Genomic DNA, 13,670 nt, shown 5'->3' on the forward strand with positions numbered 1-13,670 from the left:
GAGGAAATTCCTGAGAGAATAATCTCGAGTTTAGGGGCATGTAGATCCTTATCCAGGACCCAAGACCTTTCCTCAGGACCATAGCCTTTCCAGTGAACCAAAAAATAAAGCCGGCCCCGGGAAACTTTTGAATCTAAAACCTTCTCTACCAAGCACTACTGTTGCCCCTGAACATTCACCGGAGAACTACCCTGGGAAGTCCTCCGAGGAAATCTCCTGGAAGAAAAATACTGTTTCAAAAGGGAACAGTGAAAAGTATTTCCAATTCTGAGAGATCTTGGCAAGCGTAGCCGAAAGGCAACTGGGTTGACCTTCTAAATGATAAGGAACGGTCCAATAAATTTGGGTCCCAATCTAGTCGAGGGTTGTCGGAGCTTGATGTTGCGAGTTGACAACCACACCTTATCTCCCACCTTAATAGTGCAAGGACGTCGGAGCCTATCAAAATATTTATTTTCTCGGAAGGGAGCTTTTCTCAGGGCAAGGTGCACTTTTCTCCAAATTGTTCTGAGATGGGAGGTTAAGGTCAATGAAGATACTTGAAAATGATGGAAAAAAAGAGTTAGCTCTAGGATGAAAACCAAAGACTGAAAAGAATGGGGACTCCTTGGTGGAAGAATGACAAGAGTTATTATAAGCAAATTCGGCTAAAGGAAGAAATTCAGACCAATCATTCTGGAGTTTGGCCGAATACAAGCGTAAATATTGTTTTAATGACTGGTTGACTCGTTCGGTTTGCCCGTTAGACTGTGGATGATAACCAGATGTTAAAGACAGTTTCATATTCAATGAGTCACAGAAATGTTTCCAGAATTGTGCAATGAATTGCGGACCCCGATCAGAGACAATGTCAGTGGGCAAACCATAGAGCCCAAACACATGGCGGAGGAACAAAACTGCCAACCCTTGAGCAGAGGGTAATCGGGGAAGAGCAATGAAATGAGCCATTTTACTAAAACGATCCACTACCACCCAAATGACTCGAAATCCAGCTGAAAGGGGAAGGTCCACCACGAAATCCATGGATATATGAGACCACGGCCTGAGAGGAACGGCTAAAGGTATGAGTTGCCCAATCGGCAACGAACGAGGGACCTTATGCTGTGCATAAACCTGACAGGAATGAACAAATTCCCTTACATCTTTAGAAAGACTAGGCCACCACACCGAGCGAAAGACTAACTCCAAGGTCTTAGTGATACCTGGATGACCGGAGACTTTGTTGTCATAAAACAAAGCTAAAACAGTGCCTCTCAAAAATTCACGGACAAAAAGACGACCAGCAGGAGTAATTCTAGGAGCCTGCTGTTGAAGCTGGTTTAACTGAGTAAATAAATCCTGTGTGAGGCCTGCCCGGATGACTGAAGATGGAACTATGGGGGTAGTAACAGGATTGCTATTGTGAACCAGAAGAAAGCAACGTGACAGGGCATCAGCTTTCATATTCTTGGAACCAGGCCTGAAGGTGATGATAAACCTGAAACGAGTAAAAAACAATGCCCAACGTGCCTGCCGAGCATTAAGCCGTTTAGCTGACTCAACATATTGCAGGTTCTTATGGTCAGTAAATACTGTAATAGTATGCCTAGCTCCCTCCAGCCAATGCCTCCACTCCTCGAAAGCCCATTTTACTTCCAGCAATTCTCGATTACCGACGTCATAGTTTGATTCTGCGGAGGAGAATTTCCTGGACATGAAGGCACAAGGATGTAATTCCTAAGACTCCGACTCTTCCTGAGAAAGGATAGCCCCCACTCCAAACTCTGAGGCATCAACCTCAACAATAAAGGGGAGCTCCGGATTAGGGTGTCTGAGGGCAGGAGCCGAGACAAAGGCCTGCTTCAAGGCCCGAAAGGCAGACTCAGCTTCAGGCGACCAATTGGAAGGATCCGCTCCTTTTTTAGTCATTGCTACTATAGGAGCGCCCAGATCAGAAAAGGTATGAATGAATCGCCTATAATAATTTGCAAACCCTAAAAAGCGCTGAATTGCTATTAAATTAGTGGGTTGCGCCCAATTAAGGATGGCCTGGAGTTTTTTCGGTTCCATGAAAAATCCCTGGGGAGAAATAATGTACCCCAAGAAGGACACTTCTGTGATGTGAAAATCACATTTCTCAAGCTTAGCGTATAAAGGATTCTCCCGTAGTTTTTGAAGAACCAGACGTACCTGGGTAATATGTTGTTCCATAGACTCAGAGTATATATCATATATCAAAATGTCGTCTAAATAAACGACTATGAACTTCCCAAGGAAGTCACGGAGAACATCGTTGATGAGGTCTTGAAATACCGCAGGAGCATTTGACAGCCCAAACGGCATCACCAGGTATTCATAGTGACCCGAGTGAGTGCTGAAAGCCATCTTCCACTCATCGTCAGATCTTATTTGGATGAGCTTGTAAGCTCCCCTAAGATCGATTTTTGAGAAGATCACGGCGGAGCGTAACTGATCAAAAAGCACTGAAATCAATGGCAAAGGATAGGTGTTCTTAACAGAAATTTTATTCAGAGCCCGAAAATCAATACATGGTCTGAGCGACCCATCTTTTTTCTCAACAATGGAGATTTCGAAGGCCTAATAAAGCCATTTTTCAGGCTCTCCTGAATGTAATTATCCATGGCCGTGGTTTCTGGCCTGGACAGGGCATATAATCTCCCCTTAAGTAAAGTGGAACCTGGAACTAACTCTATCGCACAGTCATAGGACCGATGGGGAGGCAGAATGTCCGCATTGCCTTTGGAGAACACCGGCAAAATCCTGATATTCCACAGGAATAAGTTCTGGGACGACTGCCGCAACCCGGACTGGATGGGAAATACATTCCTTAACACAAAAAGGACCCCATTGGGAAATCTCCCCAGACCGCCAATCAATGGTGGGATTATGAAAGGCAAGCCAGGGGTGACCCAAAACTACAGGAACTGCCAGACAATGTGTAAGGTAAAATTCTATGTCTTCTGAATGTAAGGCCCCCACTGTCAGCAATACTGGAGGTGTGCGGTGAGTAATTATCCCATTGAAAAGCGGACCCCCATCCAAGCCGTGCATGGTGATATGTTTATCTAATGGTATCTGTGGAATGCCTAAAGCCTTAGCCCAAGCTAAGTACATAAAATTTCCTGCAGCTCCACTGTCGACGAAGGCCGACACCAATGAACTGAGGCTGCCAAAGGAAATCTTAACAGGAACTAATAGAGAATCATTAGAGAAGATTAGCTGCAGACCCAAGTGAACCCCCTCACAATTCACTTGGTCAGAGCGTTTCCCGACTTGTTTGGGCAGTTGCGAGCAATATGTCCCTTACCACCACAATACAAACAAAGACCAGAACTTAATCTTCTGGTTCTTTCCTCTGGGGACAGCCGGGAGAGACCCATCTGCATGGGCTCCTTGACGTCCTCAGGAAAGGTATAAACACAAGGATTAGGCCTAAAAGTTGTTCCTCTTTCAGCCCTCCGCTCTCGGAGACAACGATCTATTTTAATAGCAAGCTCCATGAGTTTGTCGAGAGTCTCAGGAGCGGGGTACTGAAGGAGACTGTCTTTAATAAGTTCAGACAAACCGAGGCAAAACTGACTGCGCAGGGCCGGGTCATTCCAGCCACAGTCGTTTGACCAACGGCGAAATTCGGTACAATACACCTCTGCTGGATTTTTTCCTTGTTTAAGGGCACGCAGGTGACTCTCAGCTGATGCCTCTCTATCTGGGTCATCATATAACAGGCCTAAAGATTTAAAAAAGGCGTCTACTGATAACAAAGCAGGATCAGGGGGCGTGGCTTGACGGGCTAGGGAGAAGGACGTGCCTTGGAGCTGCTCCTGCACGGCGTCCTCAGAATAGTATATTCTTTATGCCACATAGCCCATCAAGTTCTTCTACAGCCTCTATCATCCCTCTACCGCTGACAGGGGACAGGAGGAAGTGGGTTGCGGAGCCGGGGGACACTTAGACCGTCCTTGCGGGTTGCGGCCCACCTCTCTCTCCACACAGCCGGGACCTCGAGCGCACTGGGAGCCAGCCGCGGGTCTCCAAGGCAACGGAGCGGAGCCTCCCGCCCCGCTCGTGACCGCGGCTACAGCGATACCTCTTCTAACTCCCAGGAGTACGTTACCCGGCGGTTCGGGTCCTGGCCCCCCCTGCATACCTCACACACTCACCCCTCTCACATGGAGCTCAACTACTGGATCCCCCTGGTCACTTCCTCGGGCTACACATCTCCCGGCGGCCATCTTGAATGAGGGAAAAATAAAAAATCTGCAATTTCCCTTACCATCAGCAGTCGTGACTCATCTATTATTGACCTGACCAGGGAAGCTCTGCTATATATCCTCCTTCCGATTTCTGCTGCCTGTCCAGATCCGTGGTGGGGGTGAGCTGAAGGTGACAGAAAGGTACTCTGCCTCCACACAATACATACCTTTCTGCTAGTAGTATTAGTATCTACTCTATTTTATTTTTTATTTTATTTTTTAATATTCTTGGTCTTCTTATTATTTGTCCCCCCCTTCTGAAATATTAATTACTACAGATAACTGACCATTCCTGCTAAGTGATTGTCATTATTGGTCATCTGACATATCAGCAGGGGATGCCCTGAGGCCCCTTCCAACTGTGCCACAGGTCAGACTCTCTATATGCTTATACAATCTGCTGACAAGCCTTAATTTATGGAAGTGGAGCTCCCCCGGCTGGTGTGAAATTATATTGCAGTTCATTTATTTTCATACACGTTTAAATACAGCTCTTATACCTTGCCATATCCTACTACCCTTTTTATACCATACGCTCCTCATAATGGATAAATACATGGCTAAAACTCCCAGAAATCCCCGCGGTTCACAAGCAAACAAAGGTCGGGGTCGTGACAATATCCCTGCGGACAGTCCTCAGTCACCGGCATCTGGTTCAAATAATAGTCCATTGAGATGCTCATCACTTACTACAACAAAGGATTCCGCCAAATCCTTTACAACGCACGAGATCACTGACATTTTGGCTTCTCTCTTGGATCAAAAATTAGCCCCTTTAAAAGATTCATTGGATTCAGCCCTTACCCAGTTGAATCATCATGACCAACGTTTATCGGAGGCAGAACAAAGAATCTCGGACCTTGAGGATGATCTAACAACAGCTAAAACGGCGCTCTCTGAACAAGATAAAATAGTGACGTCCATGCAAGAGAAACTTGAAGATTTAGAGAACAGAAACAGAAGAAGTAATGTACGCCTTATAGGGCTGCCAGAAACGGTGAAACCTTACGAACTGATGAATCTGGTTTCTCAATGGCTGCCGAGAGAATTAAGATGTGTATCAGACTCCGAATCAATGCTGATCGAACGTGTTCACCGTATTGGTCCTGATCGACAATCTACTAAAGATAGGCCCAGACCGGTTATCATGAAGTTTCTAAATTACGCTGATAAAGTTCGTCTGCTTGATGCCTATAGAAAATGTCCCACTCTCAAATACCAGGAATCCAAGATCCTACTTTTTCAAGACTTCTCTTACTTGGTGGCTACAAAGCGACGAGAATTTTCCCCGATATGCAAACGCATGTTTGAGATGGAGCTTCGATTTGCATTACTGTATCCCGCCAAGTTGAGGGTCTCATACTCTGGAAAATCCTACTTCTTTGACACGCCGCAAGCTGCAAAAAACTTTGTGGACTCTTTAGCTTCTTCCCGCTCGTCCAGGATGGACGATGCGGATTGACACTACAGAGTTACATTGCGATGTCATCTCCAATTTCTTGAACATTCAGGTTACAGATGACCATATTTGATTCAAAATGTACTAAGTATATTCCAGGCTGTTTAGTGCCTAAATATGATGTAATGGTTCATAGCATTTGTTGGTATTTTTTTAGGACAAAACTTCATGTAGTAAATATTTTCTTCAGTTTTATTTTTTTCTTCTTTGGCTCACTTGCCCTCTTTTTCTTATTCTTATTCTTTCTCTATATATCATCGATCTCATTTCTTCTTTTTTTTCTCATCTTTACTCAGCTTTTAAAATGCTCTAGTACTAGATGGCCTTCTGGTTCGAAATCCCTTTTGCTACTCTGGTATGATTATGTTCTGCAATGCTATGCTGGGATGCGACTCAGTCGGAAATCCTCCTGGGTTCATATAATGTTGAAACGGTTTATGATAATTGCTGGAATTCTGATTGAGGTTAACACACATGGTATATTCCTACTAAATGTGATATGTTTCTATTTCCCCCTGTTGGACTGGTATTCATCCTCCCCTTGCCCGCTCGCTGGGACGGGTAAGGGGTCACCAAAGAGAGTTGTTCATGTTATGATTTGGCCTAGGGTTGGCATCGGTTAAATGACAGCAATAGGTAATCCCCCTAAAATGATTAAAACTGCTCTTAAATTAGTAACTTGGAATGTGGAGGGCTTAAACTCCCCTATAAAGAGGAAGAAAATTCTGACCCACCTGAAACGTTTACGACCGGATATAGTTTTATTGCAAGAAACACACTGGAAAATCTCTGACCCTAATGTGGTAAGAGATTCTTGGATAGGAGACTTTAAAACGGCATCTTACACATCTAAACAAAGAGGGGTCATGATTATTTTTAGCAAACTTCTTGTTTACAATATTAGTGACTGCTTAATAGACCCGGAGGGAAGATATTTGTTTTTGAAATTGACTATACATGATTTGCCCTACACAATAGCTAACATTTATGCCCCCACAGGCACTAATGCCCACTTTTTCACAGATATTTATGCAAAGTTACAAGACTGGGCAGAGGGCGCAATTATTTTGGGTGGGGATTTTAACTGTGTTCAATCGACAGGATTAGACAGAACCACCCCCGCCAACACCCATGGCTCAGTCACCACCCCATCGCTTTCCTTACTGACCAACTCGATGAGATTATGCGATCCCTGGAGGTGCCAACATCCTGATTCTCGTGAGTATACGTTTTACTCGCATCCCCATCACTCCTCGTCTAGACTAGACTATTGGCTAATCTCGGATACTCTTCTGCAAAAGGTAGTACACTCCCAGATAGACCCTATTCTCCTTTCGGACCATGCCCCGGTGTGGTTCACTATAAGATTAGACACTCCTATACCACACTCTTACAACTGGAGGTTCCCAGCTTACATGGAAAACTCTTCAGACTTTCGCCTGCATCTTGAACAGTCATTTCTAAACTATAAGACTGATAATATAGAACATGTTGAAGACATAAATCTATTTTGGTCCGCTTCGAAGCCAGTAATACGGGGTCAGATTATGGAGTATGTTTCCAGGAGACGCAAGGCACTTAACAAACAATTAAAGGATCTTAGTCAGAATTTAACTAAAACTTATGATATACTCATTACACACTACTCACATGAAAATCGGCAGGCCTACCTTGCAACAAAACAGCAATATGATGCCCTATGTACCGAGCGATCGAGTTTCTCTCATGATATTCATAGGAACAGGTTTTTTAGAACTGGCAATAAATCGGGCCGATTATTGGCAAATTTAGTTCGGTCATACTCTGCTCCTTCACGTATTACCCAATTGTATACTGATTCTACCTCTACTGTTATGGATACCCCTACTATCTCGGAAGAATTCTTACGATATTATCAAACTTTATATCAGTCCCCTCCTGACCACCCAATAGATGGTCTGAGATTTTTGGAAAAAGCAGGACTCCCAGTATTAACTGAGGAAGAGAGAGCATCGCTAACGGCACCGGTCCAGGAATCGGAATTATTATTTTTAATTAAATTATTGAAAAAAGGGAAATCCCCTGGCCCGGACGGGTTCGGGGCAGAGTACTACCGAATGCTTGCTCCCCACTTGATACCATACATGCTAGCCCTTTTCAACTCACTATTGAAAGGAAATCCAGCCCCGACCGGTTTTGACGAAGCTAGAATAGTGGTTTTTCCAAAACCGGGAAAAGACCCTAAATATGTTCAATCCTATAGGCCGATATCCTTACTGAACCAGGACTTAAAGTTATTCACTAAATTGTTAGCATTTCGACTTCAACCCATTCTACAGCGAATCTTACATCCTGCTCAAAATGGGTTTGTTCGAAACAGAACCTCAGTACATAATATACGTACTTTGCTGGCAGCGATACATAGCTCGAAACAACCAGAGTGTCAAAAAGCCCTTATAGTTAGTTGTGATGCCGATAAGGCATTTGACCGCGTCTCCTGGTCTCATATACTCCGAATTCTACAGGCCCAACACTTTGGTACGGAGTTTATTAACATCTTCAAAACTCTATATGCCGCACCACAGGCGTTTATCACGATTAATGGATTAAACACTAAATCATTTCAGTTACATAGGGGGACGAGACAGGGTTGCCCCCTTTCCCCCTTGCTATTTAATTTGGCTTTGGATCCGCTCATACGCACATTTATAGATGATGTGTCCTGGAAAGGTATAGAAGTGGGCTCTCATACCATAAAAGTATCCGCTTTTGCGGATGATCTTTTACTATACTTTAGCGATCCTATAACATCCTTTCCCTCACTATTAACCACTTTGCGGAATTTCAATTTAATATCAGGATTTTTGGTTAATTTTGATAAGACGGAGGCACTGGCGTTGGGTGGGGATGCGAGAGAGGGTTGGGATGATACGTTTCCATTTAAATGGGCGCATGATTGTATAACGTATCTTGGTATACGTGTGTCATCTAGATCCTCGGAATTATATTCTTTAAATTTTTCTTACTACATTAATAAGATGATCGAGGACTTTACGAGATGGCAACACCTGCCGATCTCGTACTTAGGTAGGTGTCATCTGTATAAAATGGTGTCTTTTCCGCGTTTGCTGTACCCAATACAGATGCTCCCATTTCTGTTAGCAAAAAAGGATACACATACAATAAATAAAGCCATTACTAAATTTATATGGGCGAATAAACGTCCTCGTATCGCATTATTTAAATTAAAACAACCACCCTCACTTGGGGGAGTCAATCTCCCCTGCCTGGAAGATTACTCTCTGGCGGCTAATTATAGATGTGCCCTAGATTGGATAGGCAATGGGGACAATTTTGTTAACAAGGCACTAGAACAGGATCTGTTCCCTAGTCATGATCTATTACAAATATTACATTTCCCGAATTCCTCCATATTACAAGATATAAAGTCAATTCCATTAATATATGCTCCTTACAAGGCGTGGCATCAAATTAGAAAACGTCTCAAGCTAACTCTATCACATTCCCTGTTCCAGCCTTTATTAGGAAATCCGTCATTTCAGGGAGGAGAGGCAGGTGAGATTATACACAGTTGGCACCTCCAGGGTCTCCGGTCACTATTTCAATTCTTAAACGATGATTGCTCAGCGGTATTATCTTTGTCCCAATTACAAGACAGATATCCGACATTAAATTTTCCTTTCTTTGCATATTTTCAAATGCGTAGCTTTGCCACGACCGTCATAGCCAATTTACAGCCCATTGACCTCACTTTTCCGCTTGATGGAATAGTACGACGACGTCTAGACTCCCCTTACTCTACATCCTTAATATATACTTATACCAGACGAAAGATTGACTGTACTCAACTCACCACGGGCATGGCTAAATGGAAAGACGTCTTCCCGGGAATGGATATACACACTGTTATTGAGTGGTCTAATCTACTTAATAAACAGTTGGTATCTTCCTCATATGCGGAAATGCATTTGAAGATTTTGCATAGAGCTTATTATACTCCTCGACTACGGTTTCTTACAGGAGCAGCAGACGACTCTCTATGTTTCAAATGCAAGTCCCCTGATGCTGATATTATACATTGTTTATGGTCTTGCCCAGTTATACAGTCATTCTGGGATCTAATACAGATATACATTAAGACTAATCTGGGTATTCCATTCACATTAACAATGGCATGGGCCTTTTGGAATTATATAGAACCCCAAACCCCTGCAATGACCAAGGGTACACGACTGCTTCTGGCTCGCATCACAGCTGCAGCGAAGAAAACAATATTATCTCAGTGGATACAAAAAGACCATATCCCCATTTCTCTTGTGCTACCCCGGTTATTATTCCTATTCCAAATGGATTGGACTGAATGTTCTTTAGATGTAGAATCCCGTGCTGCTAGGTTTTTTGAGATTTGGCTTCCTTTTTTGCTCACATTACCGGTTGATACCAGAGAGAATATCCGTAAGGTGGTTAGACTAACAACTTGGTATAATATGGCAACTCTTACTGATGGGTCGCCACCGTTCTGAATTTCTTTAAATGGGGCTTTAGCCATTAGGTATCTACTGTCCCTCCTACACTCATTGCTATACTGGTATGTAGCTTTACGTATTGTTATACTGTTCTTCATGTCCATTAGGGAATGTATTAGCTTGCTTCATAGTATTTTACAACCAAGCATATCACTGTAATGTACGGACAGCTGTTTTTTTTTTGACTGTCCGCCTTTAATGTCCCATGTTATACTATTACATGTGTGTTATTTTTCTTTTGTTCAATAAACACAATTTAAAAAAAAAAACAAAGCAGGATCATCTGTTCTTAACCCAAACGCCCAGGTCTGTGGATCACCCTGGAGCAATGACACAACAATCCCAACCCGCTGAGACTCAGTACCAGAGGAATGAGGCCTTAAACGAAAATAAAGCTTACAAGCTTCCTTAAAATTAAAAAAATCTTTTCGGTTACCCAAAAAACGGTCAGGTAAATGCATTCTTGGTTCTGGGACCACACTCGGGGAGGCTCGCAAAAGATCTTCATGCGATTTCACCCGAAGAGTAAGGTCCTGAACAATCTGAGTTAGTTCTTGAATTTGGTTAACCAAAAGCTGACCGGGATTCGGCCCTAAACCTGCCGGATTCATGAAGACTATGGTTTCTTGGGCCCATGGCAGCCACGTTTGAAGGGCGGATTACGTCTGCCCAATTCCGATGTCCCCTCAGGTCTTAATGAGAGACAAAGAGTGAACTGAGACAGGGTGATAACGAGGGGCCTCTAACTGAAACAACAAGGCCAGGGGCTACTGGCTAAACTGAAACTAAAAGTATGCGCGGCTTATCTCCAAAATATTCCACTTGTTCACTCTCCTACACGGCACCGCCGAGTTCCGGAGAGGACTATGGAAGCGGAAACCTCCGCAAATGCTCCAGTACAAGAAAACGATACTAAAGCGGCCTAGACCGAAACACGCAGCAGGGCCGCCACTCACGAAACCAAGTGAGAACCTCGATCGACTCCCACAAGTAAATGAGGACCAGAAGAACTCCTTGGGACCGGGTGACGAACTCCAAGATTCAGGAACTCAGAGAACTGGAAGGACCGGGCACAGCAGACCAGGAACAGACGTTCACCAAACATGAGCAGCATGCAGGAAGCTATCACCGGCATCTGTGTGAGGCACGGAGGAGGCTTTTAACAGGGAACCCTAGTTGCTAGGGACCCGGCGGCTCAGCATGCACGGCGTCCCTAGATGCTAGGCGCCGGGCGGGCAAGGAGGAAGGTGTAGCAACCACGGTCGTCGCTCGGTAACGGACCGAGCGGCGCCACGGACAGCGGCGCCTAACAATTATGAGAGAGTGGGAGAAAAATTGTATTATATGTTGAGACTCCCATTCTGGAGAATGTCGCCAGGCTTTGCAAATGGTTGCGATCAGTAAGTCATTGGTGAGGATCGAGGGGAAACTGGAGGGTCTCATATGTAGATAATAGGGAAAGAAAAGAAGACCTTTTGGGTGCACCCTTTAGAACATAAATAATGTGATGAAGATAGCAATAAAATTTAACTTTTATTATAGTGAACGTGTCGATATATACTAGAATAGAAATAAAAGTGTAATTACACAACACTTATAAAGTCGGGAGGGGTCAATGTGATTATTTCAAGATATTTCAAATTCTTCTAATTTGCACTTTTAACATATACAGTACACACAATTTCAGAAAATTTGTAAGTTTATCACAAAGACCCCAGTCCAGATCCATTTCCTACTTGACCCCATGAAAAGATAACAAATTATGAGGATTCAAATATGGAGATTAACCATAGAGAGAAGGAAGTTATAGAAGGTGGATCTGCTGTCAGTGTTGGGCACAGAGTCAAATGATGTCCCAATTCCTACATTTGGTATTCCCAGGAGGTCACCCATCCAGGGGATAAATTTACTAATATGGGAGTTCTATTTAAGATGGAAAGTTGCCCATAGCAACCAATCAGATTCCAGGTATTATCTTCTAGAATGGTCTAGATAAATGAGAAGTAGAATCTGATTGGTTGCTATCGGCAACATCCCATCTTAAATAGAACTCCCACCTTAGTAAATTTACCCCCAGGTACTGACCAAGCCCACCACTGCTTAGCTTGCAAGATCGGACGGTATTGGACATTGACAGTGTAGTATGATAGCAGTAATTATACCGAGTGATGATTCAAGGATCACAAATGAGAGTCCACCCAGCACTCAGAGGTGCAAGAAATTGGTAATTTCTGTAAATCTACCAGTATAGAAATCAGCAAGAAATAGCAAGAAGTATAGAACAGATCTGCTGTCCATGTTAGACAGGGGATAGATATGATGTATTGTACCCCTGAATCAATGAGAGTCCATTTGAAAAAATAAGTATAAAGGATACCTAGATTTTAAAAAGCACCAACAATTGGTTTATTTTACCCAACAACACAGGGATAGCATTATATGGTTATTATGAGTTCCAAGTCATCAGAAAAAAACGCTATGGAGGAAGCAAATAAGGCGACTCTCATATAGGTATCAAAAACGAATGACAAAATAACACAACTCCCAATTCATCATGAAAATTCCCCAGCTGCTGGTTCATACAGCAATACACAAAGTTGTAAATGGACACTGTGTACATTAATGCACCATTTGTGGTTGTGACCCCAACTGGGGCAACAATTGAGCAACGCTGTCCTGCATGCACTACAATGTGTAAATAGGGATTGTAGGCTTGCATTAGGGAAACACTGGTCATGCTGGAAACAGTGAATTGTTTCCCCTTTAGTGCCGGCCAGAAACTAGCTGTGTAGGACTCCCATGCTACAGGCTGTGCGAGCTGAACAAGGATGCTGGAGGAGTGAGCAGAGGTCCCTTAGTGAAGAATGGCCGCGGCAGTGTTGCAGTTCTGAGGATGCGTTTCACCTGCTGTACTGGCTTGATCACTTCCGGGACCTGTGCCTGAGGGTTCATTCGCTGATTGAGTCAGCACCGCCACTACCTGTCGAATATTATGCACCGATGATCGACCTTTTTGAAAGAGATGGAGTAATTTTGGCAAGATGACCTGTAAACGCTGTGCCGCTATACTTGTTAATTTAAGATTCAATAAGGAAGTGATTGGACTTGTGTGGGTTCTTTCCCTGGTTTTAGCAGTATAGTGATCCTGACCTGATTAAAGTCAGGCGGGGATTTTTCACCTGACAATGTGGAATGAAATAATTTTAGTAGATGCGGTAATAGATGAGGGGACAGCAGTTTATAGTATTCAGCACCTAGTCCATCAGGACCTGGGACTTTACAGTTAGCTAATCAACTAATAGTAGAACAAATTTCCTGTTCTGAAAAGGGGGCTACTAAGGCGTCATGTTCGTCCTCTGTTAATGTCAGGGCTCCGACCTTCCTAATAAATTCCATACCTAGAGACGGGTTATCAGGGGGAGCAGTGTAACC

Source organism: Pseudophryne corroboree, chromosome 3, assembly GCF_028390025.1.
Source record: "Pseudophryne corroboree isolate aPseCor3 chromosome 3, aPseCor3.hap2, whole genome shotgun sequence".
Taxonomy (NCBI): domain Eukaryota; kingdom Metazoa; phylum Chordata; class Amphibia; order Anura; family Myobatrachidae; genus Pseudophryne; species Pseudophryne corroboree.